General features: G+C 38.3%; 1 long non-coding RNA gene across 5 annotated transcripts in view; it reads left to right on the plus strand.

Moving 5' to 3' along the window:
• The window catches only part of LOC113414309 (uncharacterized), a 54447-nt gene that overhangs the window by 22635 nt on the left and 10949 nt on the right, over positions 1 to 20863 (plus strand). The window contains exons 1-3 of one of the 5 annotated variants that reach the window (XR_015746717.1): positions 3047 to 3161; positions 4589 to 4633; positions 20533 to 20724. This is a non-coding gene — a long non-coding RNA (uncharacterized LOC113414309). Of the gene's footprint in view, positions 1 to 3046; positions 3162 to 4588; positions 4634 to 6351; positions 6425 to 20532; positions 20725 to 20863 lie in introns of those variants that run through there. The other 4 variants (XR_015746716.1, XR_015746718.1, XR_015746714.1 and 1 more) reach the window with 4 other exon arrangements.

Here is a 20863-nt window from a genome sequence, read left to right on the forward strand (position 1 = left end):
AATTAGTACTATAATGGAATTTGGATTCATGCTTAAGTGAATATTAGCTTGTAGCGTGAATTAATTTGTAGTTCATGTTATTGCATGTTTAATCTATTACTGTTTTCAACAAACAATTTAGAAATGTAAACTAGCAATTCATCTTGAAAATTAAATTAAGTTAAACAGTAGAATTGGGAACTCAGAATTTTACACTTACTGTGGCCTGAATGACCTTTTGTAAGATAGCGGGCTTTTTTAAGGAATGTGAAATCAACCAAAGGCATATTTCCACTATGTTATCTTATATACTTGGGAAGTTCTTAACTATTAATAATGATATAGGTCTTGCATGTTCTGGCATTCCACTTGTGCAGATGTAGCTTATTGTTTTTGTAAAAACTATAAGTGACTTTGTGAGGAGGAACATTGATATTTAATGCTATGAATATGCTGAGTTCAGAGGAGATCAACTAGGGTTGGAGAAAAAGAGTGAGGTGATGACTTTCACTGATCTCTTTTGTGAGGGGAACCATTGTAAAAGTGGATTTGGCCCTGAAAACTTAAAGGGGCTGATAAATCACCAACTCACTCTATTCCTCAGCAGGAAAACTCCCAATTTCCTCTATAAACAGGAGTGGGTCTACATTTAGAGTGGCAAGTCTGGATTTAAACTGTTTAAACTTTGAGTAAGAAAAGCACCACAGAAGAATGGAGAAGTGATTTTGCTTATTAATGTGCAAAACTAATAATGTTGGTTTAAATTGGTAGGTGTTTAACTTAAGAGGGACTTTTACCAGCTATAAGTATCATGAGCCCAGTCAGGATGTGGCTTACAGCTGTGCTCCTCCCATTAGATACTTTTTATTTCAAAACTATTCACTTCCCTGTTTGCTTTTCCATTTAGGAAGTGAAACTTGGGCTTAAGATACCATGTCTAAACTCTTTACTTTACATTTGTCACATGCAGTAGATTTTTTTTGTCAAAGGAAAATGATTGTGTTTTCAAAAATCTACAAAAAGTGACACTTATTTCAATTTATCTTTCAATGTTTCAATAAAGTATTGTTTTTCAAATATTTAACAAATACTGCTGTATGAAGTGCATGCATGCTTCAGGCCTTTTGCAGTACCTGTAATCAGTTTGATTTTTGCTAGCTTGATATTACATATATTATACAGAGTAATTCTCTATAAGAATATAAAAAATCAATAACCCGAAAGCTTTTGTATTCTTTCATGAACTGAAATGAGATCTATTCTCATTTCATATTTTATCGTTAGTGGTTTGTGATCTAACAGCCAGTTGGAGTCGCGTTAAGGCATCAGGCTAGCAATCAGGAGGCCATGAGTTCTAGTCCCATCTTAGGCACACAGCCAGCTGGGTGATCTTGGGGCAGTCACTCACTCTCAAACCTAGGAAGGAGGCAATAGCAAAGCACTATTGAATAACTCTGTTAAGAAAACATGCACTTTTTCCAGGCAGTTGATGAGAGTCGGATACAGCTGAACAGAAGTGAAAAAGTACTATGATTTAGTGAAAAATCTGTTCTCTCATATTAGAACGCACTGTTTCTTAATGAACCCACTAGACCGGTGATGACGAACCTATGGCACATGTGCCACAGGTGGCATACAGAACCATTTGTGCCGGCACACGAGCCCCAGCCAAACTTACCTCACTGCGCATGCTCGGAAATACCGGAAGTGATGAAACGGCCCATTTTTCAGCCTCCGAAGGCTGCAGAGGCTTCCCTCAAGCCTCTGGGAGGCTGAAGAAGGCCTCAAATGGATCGAAAATCAGCTGGGAGGCACACGCATGTCCAATGCAGATAAGGGGGTGGGGGGGAATCACACGCACATACGCAGGGGGCGGGGGAGTGCATTGCCTTCTGGGTGCTGGCACGCTAGCGTGAAATTTTCGGCACAGGAGCCCAAAAAGGTTAGCCAACATTGCACTAGACTCTTCTGTTTTCCCACCCAAACTCGGACTGTTTACTTTTATTATTACAATTTTAACTTGAAACTCTAATAACCAGATTTTGAAAATACCAAGGATCTTTTAAATCTTCTGAAAACATTTTGTTCATCCCATGGTTGTTGTTTTTTAAATATTGATGGAAGTTGGATGCATCTTATGTTCTTTTGAAATCATCTTCCTAGATTTGTGCCTTTTGAATGCAGTGGCCTTTATGTGATCTAGGGATGTGGTGATTGAATTATGGCAATTGAAATCCAACACATCTGGTTGATGAATTCTGTTTTAACAGCTACTTATCTAATCCAGTATATATACTGGCCAGAGTCAAGTCTTTTCTTTTGTCAGACATAACATCTTCCAGGGATTACGAATAGATACAGTGCAGATTTTTTGGCAAGTCAACTGAGCAGTTCCATGCAAGACTAAGGATAAACTTAATCTACAATTTGGATGAGACTGCAGCTAGTTTTCCAAACCAAATCTTGTTGTCCTCATAGCTCCTGGAGACCAAAAGTAAAAATATTTCAGATAACCCAGGAAGACTTTTGCATTCTGCAAACAATCTTAAACAGCAACTAAAAAGAAGCTGCTCTAAAATATGGAGAAGGAAAACATGGCAATGCTTCCTCCCACAAATACAAGATAAAAACTGGGAGAAAGAATCTTCCCAAAGCCCTCACATAGTGAAGAAACAGATTATCACAAGTCTATCTTTGGCAGAGCAGATGCTCTTTCCATTGTAGTACTTGGCTGCGAAGCAGATACTTGGGTCAGCAACTTTGGGCCAAGGAAACAAAAGGGCATTTGTTGTCTTTCTGGCAACATTAACAATCTTTACTTTGAGGTATTGTGGACTGTGTAGCAGATAATCCGGTCAGCAACTTTGAGCCAAAGAAACAAAAGAGTATTTGTTGTTCAACTAAAGAAATGCTCCATCTCCTAGTTAAAGAATTACTGGACTTTACCTGCTCTTATCCCTTTGCAGTGCAAAAGGCAAAGGGCTTAATAAGTTACCTGTTGGATCTGATTACAATTAAAGAGGCACAGTGAAGAAACACAAATGCCCTCCCTTTTCTTTTAGATCTCCCATGCAAAATCTCATAACAATTCTTGAGTTCTCTTTTAATTAAAATAGAAAACAGCCCATAAATCCTTCACAACCCCACTTTTTATCAAATGGACTGAATTAGCCGCTGCACATGTAAGTTATTCTGAAATAACTAATAGCTGGTATGTCACCCTGGGACAGCTCTGGTTTGTAAAAAGTCATTTACTGCAGGCCGACAAAGATTACTGCTGAGATAGAGGGAAGTGATCAGGCAAAACATGATCAAAATCGAGGAGGAGGAAGAAGAAGAAATTTAGCCATGTCTCATGGTTTAAAACTTTTTTTGTAAAGTAATGAGTACAACATTATGAAAATGTAAGACATTTAAACAAAAGGTTCACGTGTGTGTGTGTGTGTGTGTGTGTGTGTGTGTGTGTAGATGTGGAGGACAGAAAGTATAATCTTCACATACAATCCACTGAAGATATTTTTTTTTTAATTTGAAAGATTTCAAAAGGATCCTCAAGTAAAATAGGTCTTTTCCCTCAAAGCTGAGCTGAGCAGTCTGCTTTGTTTCCCTAATGTAGGGATCTGTAATCTGAAAGCATCCAGTCTGGGGCGCCTCTTTTCTTCCCAATATTGCTAGACTACTATTCTGTGGCCTCTGAGTCATTCCTTGAATAGAAGGAGATCTAGGATGGCTAAAAATAGTGCTTAATTCTGATGGACTCACCCATCCAGGTAAGCTGTGGGATATAGGAATGTTGGAAGCAGAGGATAAAGGAGCCATAAGGAGCCAGAAGAGATTGTGGGAAGTGAGGTATGTGGTATTTCTTTAAGAGAAGTGTAGGGTGTTTTTTTTTTTAAATGGTCATTTTGCCTAGCATGTGTGTTTTCCATCATGTATTTTTTTTATTGGTTGCATTCTGAACTTTATACATTTCCCTACCGTGAAACAACATTTATTATATACTTTATAATGGCAAATATACAATACTTTTAGTGCTCTGATACTTTCTTGCCATCTTATTCCTATTCCACTGTCGCATTTGGTTACTCAACAAATTCTTTTCCTTATAGTCTCATCATTTTGCAAATCAGAAAACAAAACAAAAAGGAAGACCCTAACCCTAACTCACATGTTATATCTGCCTTGTATTCCACTTCTTAGACAAGTTCCTTTCCTTAGGCCTCACCATTCTTGTTCTGGGAAATATCTTTTTTTATTATTGGTGTCACAAAATAGACAACTCTTTTGGAAAGTCATCATGGCCAACATTTAATGGAGGTGCTCACAACGGTTGCTACATTCCGGATGTTGGCTTGACAAGTTTAATTTAAATTTTAAATCAAAAAGCTCATATTGAGGAGGCCAGAGTAACAACATTTGTTTTAAGACTAGGATAGATTACTTGGCTCTGGATTTGGAGCTTAAAGTAAACCCTAAACTTATTCTTTCAGTGGTAGGAACATTAAGCTGAGTTTGGTAGTCTGCAAATCCTCACATTGCATGTAAGAAAATTTTGTTTTTCTTTTATTGATATCTATCTGCCTTGAATGGTTATTATCTTTTTCTTAAGATATCAAATAGTTGGCTTCATGCATGAAAAAATAGCCATTTGCTGGTAAGTATTTTTAATACTGAACTCAACTTTTTCTTCTGAATGTAACATTTGTTTCACAAGCAGTTTAAATAAACCATCTCAGGTGAATAGGACATACTCAAGTGCCATGCTGAGTGTTGTCAACATATAAATAATACAGTCTATATGTTTTATCCTTGATTGAAGTAATAATGCCAGCAATTGTTCCTGGTTTTGAATCATGAGCCTAAAGAATACGATTGTGTATCAAGCAGAAATTAAATCATAACCAGGAGTCAAGTGGTCCAGCCATCCTATTTCATGATTTTTGTGCATAAAGGAGGTTGTAAATATTTTAGATAAATAAATATTGATTCTGAGAACATTTCCAACTCCAGAGTTTTTGAAAGACTTCCCTGTAATTACAGATGGTTCTCAACTTACAACAGTTGGTTTAGTGACCGCTCAGTGTTACAGCAGCACTGAAAAAAGTGACTTACGATCATTGTTTACACTTAATGGCCGTTGCAGCATCCCCATGGTTACATGATCAAAATTCAGACACTGAGGCAATTGTCTCATATTTATGATGGTTGCAGAGTGTCCTGGAGTTATGTAATCCCCTTTTGCGAACTTCTGACAAATAAAATCAATAGATTCACTTAACAACTTATTCAGCTTATCCTGGGCACCCTTTTTTGAACTATTACCATCTGGCAGACGGTACAGAATAATAAAAATAAGCACAAAAAGGCTGAAAAACAGCTTCTATTCCAGGGCAGTAGCTTTTTTGAACTCTACTGTGTAGTGCAGTGTTGGGGGTTGGGGGTTCAATGTGTGGAGTATGAAGGATGTGTGTTTGTGTTTATTTTCATGGTCATGATGTGCACTAAAGATGGTGTTTGATTTCGTTGTACAGAGTGCAATGACAAAGTAAAGTATACTAAACTAAACTGTGTTAACAACTGCAGTGATTCACTTAAAAACTGTAACAAAGGTCATAAAATGAGGCAAAACTCACTTAACTGTTGCGCTTAGCAACATAAATTTTGGAGTCAATTGTGCTTATAAATCAACTACCTGTATTACTGCAGAAGAGCAACATTTACAGTGTGGATCTATGTCTTATCATTCTTGCATTATGTTCTATCCCTAACAATTTGTGTTCTTTTCTTTTCCATATTCCCCGTTTTGTCCTTAAAAGAGGTTTTTCCAGTCAGTGTTGAAGGATAGCAGGTATGGTGAGTTTGATGAAGGAAGGGAGAAAGAATTTAAAATTATTGCACAGAAGCAACAGAAAGACTAATTGATATTTTCCCTCTGTTGTTTCCTTCCTTATGGCTTTTTTTCAAGTTCTGTCTTTCAAATCTCATATTGGAATGAGTGACTAAAATCATATGAGGTTTTTATGTTAGAGCAAAGCACCGATCTTCGGTCGCCGAGTTCAGTGCTAAATAGTTTAGCTGCTAACCCAGACTGGTGAAAAGTTGTCTTGCGTTTCTCATGCATTTCCCTCTGCTTATGGGGATCTTATTGGCTACATTTCTAGGATCTGCTGGTTCAGCTCTTCCAATACGTCATTCAGTCAGGACAGGGGTGACCTGGTTAATCTCTCGCTCTTCACTTTTGACTTATCCTTGTAAATGATTTATCAATTGGCGTGGATCCCTGTTTGCTTAAGGAGGCGTGTAATGACCTCAGGCATGCACTGTATACTGAAATCTAAACTATATCTTTGATAATGACCATTGCTGCAACCAGCAAGAGGCCATTTTGCTGGTTGCACCAATGGCTAGAAGTGAAAGCAGACAAATATCTTCTAAGACATAAACTGTAAGAAGCCTCTTAGTTATCATACTATAAACAAGTTACAAACTTGTTGCATTATAAACAGATTGCAAATACATTTTTTTTGACAGCATTAGCTTTAGTTTCATTGTGTTCATGTTTGTAACTTCTGACTTAATTTTTGGGCTGTTTGGTCTCTTCTCTATTATCTTCTCTCTTTTTTTGTATGAAAAATTCAAATGCCTGCATACTCTTTAATGTCATTTTAGAATTTGATTCTAATAATGCTGTAAAAAGCAGTATCACGCTGGTCTTTTAGAAGCTAAGCAGATTGAAGTCTGAGTAATACTTGGAAGGGTAACTTCAGAAAATTCCAGAGGTGTAGGCCAATAATAATAGTAGCAAACTACTTTGCTGATTGTTGATCAAGAAAATCATGGTACATGGAGGGCTTCATGTAGTTATTTTCATTGAGAGTAAAATGCAATTTGAACAGTTCAAAATTAGGTATTGATATTTCAAACACATAAAGCTTGACAAGACAAGGTTTATTGGGCCACATAACTTCTATTACAACAGTACTATTTGATAATTTATACAGGCAATCCTCAACTTACAACAGTTCATTTAGTGACCATTCAAAGTTACAGCAGCACTGAAAAAGTGACTTCTCACCGTTTTTCACACTTATGATCATTGCGGCATTCCCCATCAAAATTAAGGCACTTGGCAACTGGCTTATATTTAGAATGGTTGCAGTGTCTTGGGGTCATTTTGCCACCTTTTGACAAGCAAAGTCAATGGGGAAGCTAGATTTACTTAACAACCATGTTACTATCTTAACAACTGCATTGATTCACTTAACAACTCTGGCCACAAAGATCATAAAATTGGGCAAAGTTCACTTAACAACCTGTCTCAGCAATGGAAATTTTGGGTTCAGTTGTGGTTGTAAGTTGAGGACAATGTAATAAAATTGTAGAGGGGATGCTTTCCATGGCAGTTAATACTACAAAGTGTTCTCTTTGTTTTGCCACCTTAAAAAAGAGAGCCAAAATCTTTCTAATAACACATTTAGCTTGTGGATGTTTTTATTATTTTTATGTTTTTAAATTGCTTTATAATTGTAGAATTGTAAGCCACCCAGAGTCACTTGGTTGAGTTGGGTGGCTATAGATATTTAGTGAATAAATAAACACCTTCTAGCATTGCTGAGTCATCGCTGAGGCACTTGTTCTCATTGGCATTATTTTGGCATAATGATGGATGAATTATGCCACAAGTCCCTGGTGAGGATCATGTCCAAATGTGGAAAATAATTACTTTCAACTATATGCATGGTTGTTGTATAATGGATCTGCCACTGGGATTTCTTGTCACTGTATGAACTGAGTTCTTATTTAGAAACTAGTGCTAAGTCTAAACAAATGGTGTTAAATGCTCTTTATTTGATTATGCCTATTTATTTAGCATTAATCCTGAGAAATGGATGGAACATGCTTCCTGTTCACTGGCCAGTATAGGGCAGTGATTTATAATGCTGTTCTAAATATGAAAAAATGTAAGGAAAATGTAATGATAGCACCATGAAAGTGAATCTATATTGGAAAAACAGCTTGCTGAAAATAAGTTCTGGGGAAGAAAGTAACTTCTGAAGGTGGCATGGCAAACTGAAGATGGCTCTTTGAAAGTGGAACTGACTACTGCAACAAAGACCAAAGAACCAGTGAATAGACCGCTAGCAGAATAGCCCTAGTGACATAAAAATGAGAAATATAATTCCTGATTAAACAGAGGGAAGACAAGTCTGCTAATTGGTTGGATTAATTTATCACTTCTTTGGTGATATCCAGTATTTATGTGGCGCAGTGGTTAGAGTGCAGTACTGGAGGCTACTTCTGCTGCAGCTAGCTGCCTACAATTTGGCAGTTCAAATCCCACCAGGCTGAAGGTTGGCTCAGCCTTTCATCCTTCTGAGGTGGGTAAAATGAGGACCCAGATTGTTGGGGGCAATAGGCTGACTCTGTAAACCGCTTAGAGAGGGGCTGTAAAGCACTATAAAGCGGTATATAAGTCTAAGTGCTATTGCTATTTTGGTCACTTGCTTCTATTGACTATAATGATGTTTTTTTCCATACTCTGAAAATATTTGAATTTACACAGAAAATCTACTGAACCTTATAAAGCATTTAAAAGCCATTGTTTTCTTTAATATAATTAATTGTTATTGTATCTAAACATTACTTCCATATGTATTATAATAATAGGTAAAGCCAAACCAGTAGTTGTCTTAATTCTCAGGTGCGGTCATCATGGGATAAAGGATGTATCTACGAACTAATGTTTTGTCTCATATATAATGGGTGCGTTAATGAGTCTTCCTGAGTGCAATTGAACAGTCAAATAATATGTCAAGATCCCAGTGATAGCCTAATTGTCCCAGATATCCTTATTTCATAAATGCTTGATCCACCTTGTAATTAAACCTCAGTCTTTTAAACTCTCAATTACTATTAAGATCTGGAGACAGGACTATAATTGAAATAGTAGGTTAGCTTAAAACCTAAATACAAGGTTCTTAAAAATTCAGGAATCTTACTGAGCCTCAGCAATGAGTCAAAATATTAATGGAGAATATTTAAATTATGTATCCGTGTGCCATTGTTACAGAGGTGGTATTCAGTCGGTTTGCACTGGTTCACGCGAACTGGTAGCAGCAATTTGGCCTGGGTCCTGAATGGGTAGGGACTTCTGGCTGGCCACGCCCCCTGCTGGGTCGACTGGGTCGACTGGGTACATTTCTCATTTTTACTCGCTCCGTCCACCCGCTCGATGCTTGCCCAGCCCACACCCACCATATATATGTTGCCTTTGCCATGCGGTCCAGCTAATTGCCTCGCCAGTTGACTCGCCGACACCTGCTCAGCGCACCAAAGGTAAGCAAAAAAAGACAAGGTGGCTGCACGCTTTTTGCAGCGAAAATTACTGACCTCTGGCTCCGCTCTGCTTCTCCAACGTGCTGCTCCATTGCCTGCTGCTGCTGCGCTGGAGGGACTTGCCCAGGCGAGTCCGAGCAGAGCGGCACAGCAGGCAGTGGGGTGCGCCTGCATGGCCGGCACATAGAACAGGGCAGTGGCGGCTTTTTCGGCACATTTGAGACCTCTGGTAGTTTTTGGCAGCCTCTGACCAGCCGCCACAACCACAAAGGCTTCTTGCAGTCACACTGAAAAAGAGAGCTTGCCTTCCCCTCTGCCACCAGCTGCCGCGGGAGGAAGGTAAGCATGAAGAAAGAGGTGGTCATGGAGGAGGAAGGGGGCTAGGGTTGAGACCTCTGAAGGAGGGGAAACAGGGCGACATGTATGACTGGGGAAGGGAGAGCGGGCGGCATGCAGGAGGAGGCCTTTGAGAGATTAGGCCAGGCCTGGGCAGAAAATAGGTAGAAAGAAAGGCTGCAATAGCTGTAAGTTCAATTTTTTTCCTACCGGGTTCTGTGGGCATGGCTTGGTGGGTCATGTGACCTAGTGGGCATGGGCGTGAATGACCATGTTGGCCATGCCCAGTCACATGACCCCCATAGGCCATGCCCACAGAACCGGTAGTGGAAAAATTTGAATCCTACCACTGCATTGTTACCATTTTATTTCCTAAACAATTTTGCTCAAATCACCTCAGCTTTTTGAATGAACACATGATGTTTTGACATAAAAGTACCAGACTCAATATTGCAACTTTTGCTGTAATGTTGAAATTCTGGGAATATTGAAAACTAAATGCTTTCTAATGCAGTATATATTGAATAATAGTATGCATTTTAGGAGTGAGTGAAAGAACAAATGAAGGAGCCTTCAGTAGAATGAATGAAATTAAAAATGCAGAAGTAATTTGAAGTGAGGGAATATTAAAAGGAGTATATTAAAGAGTTGTGTGAGAATGAGAGTGATATGTCAAAAAATGGAATTGAACCAAGGGCTATAAATGTCAAGGTCCAAAAATAATGATGAAAAGGAAATTATGAATGCTACAAGAATGTTGAAAAAATGTAAGCCTGTGGGGATAGGTGGTGTAACTGAAGAGATGTTAAATTATGGAGTTTATTTCTCATTAACTATGTCTGAAAGATGTTCCCAGAAAAACTGCAAGCCCTTGTCCATGCAGTCAGTCATTGACTCAAAGGCACATAGATACACAAAAAAGGTAAATTTAGCAAATTGTTTGACATTTAGGAGGAAGTAAGACAAGGGCATCTGATAGCTTATGGATAAATGTATAAGAAATGCTTGTAATGATATTAGAGGTTTGTTGACCAAGTTATCAGTGTCTGCGTACTTTTGTATGCAGAGAATGCCATGTTATTTATTAAGCATGTGAATAATTTTCAGTAAATATTAGTTGTTTGATGCAAGAGGAAGTCTGGATCTGAAAATTAATGAGTCAAAGGTCAAAGTAGTTGTTTTTGATAGGGAAGATTGTACTTTGTGTGTGTATGTGTGTGTAGAGAGAGAGAGAGAAAGAAATACACACACACACACACATACAGTATATACTTGTGTATATACACACACACATAGATATATTGAAAAATTAGAGCAAGTAGACAAATTTGTATAATTTGATAGAATGTTTTCCTGGGGAAATGAATTCAGCAGGTTCTGACCAGTTCTGGAGAACCAGTAGCAGAAATTTTGAGGAGTTCAGAGAACCGGCAAATTCCACCTCTGACTGGAGATTTTACAGTATCCTTCCCCTGCCACGCCCACCAAGCCGTGGCCACAGAACTGGTAGTAAAAAAAATTGAATCCCACCACTGAAATGAATAATTTTTTTTAAACGTGCAAAGGCATGAATGTTTGTCAGAAGTGAAAATGGCTTGTCTATAAGACTACGTTATGCCAACTGTCATATATACGAAATAGAAATATATATTGGGGGGGGAATGAAAACAAGAAAGTACTAAAGAAATTTTTGTAATAAAATAAGAAGAGATAAGGTCAATAGTGACTGGGTACTGAAGATGAACAAAAATAGGAGTGTCCAGTACAAAAGTGTATTGAAGTGGTTAATCATATAGAAAGAATGAATGAGGATCCAATCATAAATCACACATGAAAAAAGAATGAATGAGTTGAGAGGAAGTTAAAGACCAAAACAGTTGGATTGAGTTGACGATAGCCTCAAAATAGAGAGTGGAGAACTTTAAATATACATATATATGTATGCAATATACAACTTGCTGTATAGACACTGTAAAATCAAGAAGACTTTAAAAGATAGCAAGGAATTGGAGATATATAAATAGATGGTCTTGATATAAAATAAATTTAGCTATATTTCCTTTTTCTTCATCATACATTTTCAGTTTCTTTGATTTACATTTAACATAAGATTATTATTTGCATAACATTGATTATTTCAGAAGAGAGTAGCAGATGCGCAAATAGGGTATGTACGCAGGTATGAGTTTGTGTGTGTATGTGGTATGTGAATTGCCATAAATAAATACTTGCTATATTAAGTGAAGGATTCAGAATGATTTTACTTTCTTTTTTAGGCAGTGTATAAATCAACGTTCATTTCAAAATAATTAGTTCCATCCATTGTACTATGTATACTTTCTGAAACTTTAGCCTTTACTTGAAGTGTAGTTTCTACAGTACTATAGTGCTATATATATTAAAACCGCAAAAACCAAAGATGGTGCCTGCTAATCCAGGAAGTTTTAGATGTTTGGTTGTCAGATTGTAAGATAGAAGCTACAAAGTGAAATGTGTGCAGCTATAAATTATTTGCAAGCTGGATGCAAGTGTGACAAAATAGATGGGTTCTAGATGATGGAGTGAACATTCATGCAATAAAGGAATATTGTGTCTTCCTCATTGGCTTTAAATGATTGCCATAATATTTCTGAAATGTTTTTTCATGTACATCCTACCCTAGTCTTAATGGATTCCTAAGTTAAAATATGGAGCAGAGAAGCAAAGGGAAAAAATTATCTATGGAAAGTTTCACATTTTCCTGTTTTCTAACTCAATCACAAAACTTTGTTTTTTTTGCATTAACTTAAAAAATTACTTTCAAATTACTGTTTTAGCAGAGGAAGTTTATCTGAACTGTTGAGACTAGAAAGGGGCATTGATAAAGAGACTCAGATTTTTTTATTTTTCCTTTATGGGCAGAAATATATAACTGTCTTTATTTATCCAAGGGTATCAAGCCTTGATTCCCCCAACTCACCCCCTTTCCTGCTGCTATTCAAGGCCATTGTTCTGTGTCCTGAAATTTTTTCCATGCATGTTGTTCATGTAGAATAGGAATAGGAATAGGAATAGGACAGAACTGAACTGAACAGAACAGAATAGAATAGAATTCTTTATTGGCCAAGTGTGATTGGGCACACAAGGAATTTGTCTTGTTGCAAATGCTCTCAGTGTACATAAAAGAAAAGATACATTTGTCAAGAGTCAAGAATCATAAGGTACAACACTTAATGATAGTCATAGGGTACAATAAGCAATCAAATCATACTAGGAAACAGTCAATATAAATCGTAAGGATACAAGCGACAAAGTTACAGTCCTACAATCACAAGTGGGAGGGGATGGGTGATAAGGAGTGATGAGAATCTTCTCATCTCATTAATAGTAATAACAGTGCATGTATGTGGATACTTTGTCACTGTTTCTGTATAGGACAGAGGTGGGTAATTAATTTTCCCAAGGGGCCACATGAGAGACTGGGACTGTTGTTGAGGGCTGCCACCATCCCTACTCCTGCCAGCATGCTCCTGTCAGGGACTCACAGGCCATAAAATGCCCAAGTCTATTCTAGAATGTGGATCAGAACAGAATAGTAATGATTAAGGTGGCATAGTCTTTCTTTCATTAAACAAGCTTCTCCCACTCTTCCCTTTGAAAGTCTGAATTTTTACATATGACAACATCTCTTGATTATACATCAGTGATGCAACTCTGTTGACAAAGTCCAACTGGCTCCTCAAACATTGCAGACTTTTTGTCCTTAACTAATCACATGCAAGGCTCTAATGAAATATTCCAACACTCCAGATAGCACATTTCTCTCTTTTAACTTTTCCTTCATTGATGCTGTTCGTTCCCACTTTTTACTTTGTTTAATCTGGGTAGGAATGCTATTTAGATCTGATCCATTTTGCTCTTTTGTTAGCATCTATCTTTAGTTTGTGTACTCTTGATTTGTTTGTGTGTGTGTGTGTGTGTGTGCTACAGCATTGCTTCCTCCAGAATATTTTGGGAGAAAAACAGATATGTTACTTCAGATGATACAGGATTTTACTGAAGCCTTCAACAATGAACTTGGATGTGAGAAGAACTTTTCAAAAATCAAGAAGAAAAGTTGCACTGAGCAAGTTATAGCAATTTTTTTTGAAAAACATGGGATACATATGTGTGGGGAAGCCAGACAGATTTAGGTTCAAGATATGGCTCATAGTATATGATTAAGGTGTGGCAAGAATTGTGTTGCAACTAGTCAGCCTGGGCAGAAAGAGGCCAAGAGTTTCTCTTCAAGACATCCTCTGGAGTTTTAAAATTTAAAGAATCATATACTGCTTCTGCGACTAGAATAGTTTTACTGAACAGCTGAACAATGAATAGGAAGCAGAGAACAATTAAGGGAATGCAAAATTAAAAACAACCAGCAATTCACTTCTATTCCTTCCCTTGTCTTGTGTGCCTAACTTGATAAGAAACCTGTTCTGAGTAAACTAACAAATCTTTACTTCCCCGTGACTTAGTAATGTCTAGACTGATTTTAATGGGCAGTACAAACAATTAATTGTTCAAATTTTACAGAGCCTTGAATGTTAGCTTCTCTTTTATGTACATGAAGATGGAACTAATTATTTTGAAATGAACGCTGATTTATACACTGCCTAAAAAAGGAAGTAAAATCATTCTGAACCCTTCGCTTAATACAGCAAGTATTTATTTATGGCAACTCACATACCACGTACACACACAAACTCATACCTGCGTACATACCCTATTTGCCCATCTGCTACTCTCTTCTGAAATAATCAATGTTATGCAAATAATAATCTTATGTTAAATGTAAAGCAAAGAAACTAAAAATGTATGATGAAGAAAAAGGAAATATAGCTAAATTTATTTTATATGGTCTGAGGCTCTTCTCATTTGTTCAGTCACTCTCATGGCATGGGCTAGTATCAGAGGTGGTATTCAGCAGGTTCTAACCAGTTCTGGAGAATCGGTAGCAGAAATTTTGAGTAGTTTGGAGAACCGGCAACTACCACCTCTGATTGGAGATTTTACAGTTTCCTTCCCCTGCCACGCCCACCAAGCCACGCCCACAGAACCGGTAGTTAAAAAATATTATTGAGACATTTGTTGAGTGTTGTACATTATGATTCTTGATTCTTAACGAAGGTATCTTTTCTTTTATGTACACTGAGAGTATTTACACCAAGACAAATTCCTTGTGTGTCCAATCACACTTGCCCAATAAAGAATTCTATAAAAGAAGTTTGTCCCATTATACAATCTTCCTTGCCTCAGTTGTTAAGTGAATCATTGCAGTTGATAAGTTAGTAACCCAGTTGTTAAGTGAAACTGGCTTTCCCATGGTCTTTGCTGGTCAGAAGGTCGCAAAAGGAGATGGCCAACCCTGGGACACTGCAACTGCCATAAATATGAACCAGTTGCCAAGCGGCTAAGTTTTGATCACATGATCATAGGGATGCTGCAAAGGTCACTTTTTTTCAGTGCCATTATAACTTTGAAGGGTCACTAAATGAACTGTTGTAAGTCAAGGACTACCTCTAGTTATTTATTGAGGAAAATGAACCAAAGTTAAATATTTATGTATGGTGAAAGTGTGTGAATCTCTGGGATTTTCAGATTAGTAAAAGGAGAAATTAGAGTCAGGTCAAGGAGGAATCTACTACTCTCCAGAAATAATATTGCTGGCCATCTAAAGCATATGTGTCCAACCTTTTGGCTTGCCTGGGCCACACTGAGTGATGAAGAGTTGTCTTGGGCTGCATATAAAATATGTAATAATGTGTATAAAGCATATGTTAAAAGTTTATAATCTTGTGGGGTCACATTACTAGCTGTCCAGGGCTGTATGAAACTCATTGGCCACGGGTTGGATGTGTCTGGACTGGTCTACAGTTTGCAGAAGATCATGTGGATAAGTCAAAAGGTTATTGGAAGAATGTTCTGTGGATGGATGAGACGAAATTGAAGTTTTTGGTTTGAATAATGGTTTGAATAAAAAGCATGAAGTCTGTTGAAAGACAAACACTGAATTCCCTCATGAAAACCTTATTCCATCTGTGTAACACGATGATGGCAGTGTCATGATTTGGGCTTGCTTTAATGCTTTGACCAGGATAGCTTGCCATCATTGTTGGAACCAAAAATTCTAAAATCGCCATTCATGGAACTATGAATTCTGTCCGTGAACTGAAGCTAAAGAGAAAGGAGAAAGGTACAGCAAGACAACGAAGAATAGTTAAATTAGAGAAAGTTAATGTTTTGGAATGGCCAAGTCAAACTTCCGAACTTCATCCAATAGAAATGTTCTGGAAGAACCTGAAGTGGGCAGCTCACGCCAGCCCATAACCAGGGGTGGAATGCTACCAGTTCTGCCTGGTTCTGTAGAACCGGTAGCTCTAAAGAGCAGCAGACACACCGGTTCTGTGTTTGCTGCTGTTTGGTCCACCCGTCCGCCTGGGCTCTTACCTGCAAAATGTAGTCACCAAACCAGTATCCCACCCTGGGATACTGTTGAATCCCACCCTGCCCATAACATACCTGGGTTAAAGCTGTTCTATAAGAAGGAATGGACTCAAGATTCCTCCAAGGCGATGTGCAGGGCTGATCATTATTGGAAATGTTTAGTTGCAAGTTATTGTTGGCCAAAGGGTAGGAGTGGGGTACAACCAATTATTGAAAGCAAAGGTTCACATACTTTTGCCATAGAGATTTATAGTTTGGGATCATTTGCTTCAATAAATAAATGAATAAGGACTATTTTCATTCCTTTGTTTACTTGGTTCTTACCTGTGTGAAGAACAGATAACAAACTAGACCTTATTCATGCAGAAATATTGAAAATTCAAAAGGATTCACAAACTTAAAACACCATGGTATTAAAAGGAATCTATTGAGAAAAGGGAAACAGGAAAAATGAGGGGAAACAATATTCACAGGCTCAAAATTTCAAATTTTGTTAGTCCCTGTGAAGCAAGATACAGAATTAGGGTCTTTTTGTTAAAAAGAGGTCCTCTTGACAATCTGCCCAGATGTGAAAAGCAGGCATCTTGCTTTTGCTTTCTGAGAACAGACGTTGATTTTTTTTTTGAATACAGAGATAAAGATGAGAAATTTCTGCACATGCTTAAAACCCCTTGAGATTTCAGCACATGCTTAAAATTTATTGCAGATAGAATGATTGGAAAAAGTCTGGGCCACCTCTGGAATAAGGATAGATAACTCCTTCCTTCCAAGCCAGAATCCATCCATCCTTCCTTCCTTCCTTCCTTCCTTCCTTCCTTCCTTCCTTCCTTCCTTCCTTCCTTCCTTCCTTCCTTCCTTCCTTCCTTCCTTCCTTCCTTCCTTCCTTCCTTCCTTCCTTCCTTCCCCCCTCTCTCTCTAGCCACAATTTCACAGAATGAAAGGGATAACTCATAACTGAAAACCATCTGTATGTCTAGTTAAGAAAAATCCTACATTTCTAATGCCCTGGGTCTAATCAGCAATTCATAAACTTTGTAACGATTAAACATCTGTTCTTAAAAACCCTTGGAATGATAAAGGCTCAGTCTAGTTTATTGCCAGCTGTGATATTGAATAAATAAGATTACATGGGAGAGGCTGGGGGGGGGGGGGATTCCATCCATTGAGGCCATTCAGCACTGGGCGAATTTATCAGATGCTTTGGGGGCATCTGTTTGTGGGGGATTGTCACAGAACCAAAACTTTCAGGGTAGGCAGGAATGGCCAATCAGGTCAAGATTAAAAAATAACAGTAGTTGTACAGTACCTTGTTAGTGAACTCTCTTGTGTACCATTTCAAGGGAATTTTTTAGGGTGTGTGTGTGTGTGTTTATCTCTACTTGTGGGAAGTTGGGGATGGGTGAGACTCTGCCATTCTTTCAGTTTTATAAGATTTTGTCCAGAACATTAAAAAGTATGTTCTCTAAGTTAACTACTGGACTTTTTCTCAGCCTACATTTCTGAATCAATGTCCATTTATGACTCCAGGTCTTGTATACAACTGTCCTTTCCCCCCCATAATGAGTTGTTAAGCACTTTATTTACAAATAGTTAACTAAGACATTTATAGAAGTTTTGGAATCACCTTTTCTAAGCTGCATTTAAATAAATTGGTACTTTGGGGGTAAGACAATTCAAGTAAGGTTAATTGCTAACAGCATTCTCTTTGCTTAACTTTGCTGGGACAGTAAGATTGATTGGTTTAAAATGTACAAACAAAAGGCATTTCATCAACAGGATATCAGTTCATTCACCTTCCTCTATTACATCATGCAGCAAAAAATTTATTACTTCGTCCCCTACAAATACCGATTTGCCGGGCGTATAAGACGACTGGGCGTATAAGACGACCCCCAACATTTCCACTCAAAATATAGAGTTTGTTATATACTCGCCGTATAAGACTACCCCTCTTCCACACACCTTCCACTTTTGCACTTCTTCTTTTTTTGACGCACTTTTCTGCTTTGGACAATTTTGAAATGAGCTAATCCAATTTTGAACCAAGAATATGCAAATAGCTATGGAGTTTAGAAATGAGTTTTAAAAATATTTTTCATTGCTTACCATTAAGCGTAAAATATGTTGTAAATAAAATGAGAACACAGGAAACGTTCTCTTCTCAATACAGCTGATCTCTCTCTCTCTCTCTCTCTCTCACACACACACACACCAAAACCCGGACACTGAAAAGGCTGCCAAGGAACAGTATATTCAATGCCTTCTCTTTAATCAAGAAACAAGGAATTCCTTAGAATCTTTTTTTTTCCCCAAGTGGCCCTCTTTAAAAAAAAAATGGAGGTAACACTTTCATTCAAAAAGTCTTCCAGTATCTGGAGTCGCTCAGACATATTGAAGTGAGGCAGGAGAGTAAGTGAAATTTGAAATGATCCAGCTACCGTTTTCTTCCCCTCCTGCCCAAAGGCCATTATCTCCACGTCAAAACGAACGAGGGGAGGCAAAGAAGCCAAACACGCTAAAAGGATCTCTTTATTTTCCTACACAAGGTCACACCTACTTTTCCGCATTCAAAGGACAACCTCTCCTCACCACCACCACCACACACACACACACACACCCCAATACCCGCAAACAATGTTCTGGGCATTAATCACCTTTGCTACATTAACCTGGTAAATTTATACCCTGCCTCCCCAGTGTTGCTTTGACGGCAGGATTTCACACAGCGGGCGCCGCCGCTCTCTTCTCCGCTCTCCCACCGTTCGCACATGTTGGAAGCACCGTAAAACCTGATAACCCACCCGGGGCCCCCATCCTTAACCTACAGCCGCCCGCATGCAAAACCTGCGTGCAAAAAGAAAAAAAGAAAAAGAAAAGTATGCCGCACGTGAGGATCTTCGAATCCTCTCCTCCCACACCGCTAAGGAAGGAAGAGGGGGAAAGGTTGCGCAGCGCGTGGCGAGTGACACCCGCCACACACACACACACACACACACACACACACCGCTCCCCCCAGCCTCCTCCCGGCTGCAACTCAAGCTCGAAGTGGGAGTCGGAGTCCTCCCGGCGTATAAGACGACCCCCACTTGGAGGCATGTTTTTCAGGGCAAAAAAGTCATCTTATACGCCGGCAAATACGGTATTTACTTTTACCAACATTCTAGAAAAGAAGTTGCACCCACCACCATTTTATTTTTAAAATATTAAATTAAAAATGAGATGGATCCTTATGAAACCTTTAATCCTTATTAAAATGGTACCAGTTTGTCAGTGTTTCTTCTCTCTTTGACAAATATTGTGTCAACTGATATATGTACAATATTTGCTTATGATGGCTTCTGGTTTAGTTTTTAATTTAATATTTTGGGGAATGGCCAAAAGTACTTGAAAGTAAAATGTTGCCTGCTTATCTTTTGCCCCAGTAGATTTCTATAGAAATAAAAATCATTTGTCAAATTTTTTTTTTTTAAAAGTTGTTCCTTGTCATCAATTGATAAGTTGGACAGTAGCTGGCTCCTTACATTTGGATTTTGCCCCTTCAATTAAAAGAAAGAAATATGGCTATATTAGTATGTGTTTAGCTTAGGACAAGGGTGTCAAACTCGATCCGTCACATGACAGATCACATTTTTTGCCTTTGCGGAGCCGATGGGCATGGCGTGTGTTGTGGAGCGGCGGAATAACCTGAGGCAAACACGGAGCGAACTTCAGCTTTTTATTGTAGCAATAAAGGGTTGCTGCGGCTGCCGCACTAACAAGGTAGCCAGCCGGCAGACAACAGCTGATGCCATTTGACAGTTCCCTTTTATAGCCGGCTGTCAAACGACATCAGCCAATAGGAACGGTCCGTGTTCCCGCTGGAAACACGGACCGGAGTGAAGACTTCAGCTCAGTCTTTTCCGAACGCCACAGCGTGCATGTGATGCATCTGGCCCACGGGCCAATTTGACACCCCTGGGAAGTCTGTAAATCCATCCAGTATAGTTGTAAACCATAATTTCTCTCTTCAGATGGGTTTACACACTATAGAAAGCCAAAACACAAACCACTTTATGATTAGCATTCAAATATTTGTATGCAGAAGTTGAGTCATAGATCAACGATATAGTTAATTCAACAAACCTCAAATGACTGAATTTACCCAACACAATAAGCCAAAAGGAGTCAAACCACATGATGGTTAATATGCGGCACAAATATAGCCAGTAAGTAGGTGGACAGTGGCAGATCTGCTTCTGGTTCTTTCTTTGGCTTTTCCATTTTTTAAAAATTCATGAAAAAAGAAAAGATAAATATGTCACTTTTAAAATAACATTTTAAAAGAGTATTCACTATTTTAACGAAAAGAAATGAACCACTGGGTAGGTCTTTTTTATCCCAGTATGTTGCTTCTTCTCTGAAATTTATTTATTTTAGATGCACAAGATGGAAAAACGGCTGAGAACTTTCTAAGCAAAAGAAGGTGAAGGATATGGAAGTTGAAGTTCAGTGAATATATTCTAATGACAGTGGCCTTTTCTTCTTTTAAAAGGTGAACTTTGCATCTTGGAACTACCCTCAGCTTTGCCTGCCCAGGAGAAAGTTGTTTCTAGCATCAAGTTAAATATTGTAAGTGATAGTGTTGCGAATGTGAAATCTGTGCCATTATTTGTCTGCCCTCTACGTTATGCTTTATATGCGGGGCTGTCCCTAAAGACATTCAGAACCTGCAACTTCTCTAAAACTTGGCATCTACATGAGTGTTCAA

The sequence above is a fragment of the Notechis scutatus genome, chromosome 1 (genome assembly GCF_049901735.1).
Source record: "Notechis scutatus isolate UNSWTSFEM ecotype Mainland chromosome 1, rNotScu1.2, whole genome shotgun sequence".
Lineage (NCBI taxonomy): Eukaryota > Metazoa > Chordata > Lepidosauria > Squamata > Elapidae > Notechis > Notechis scutatus.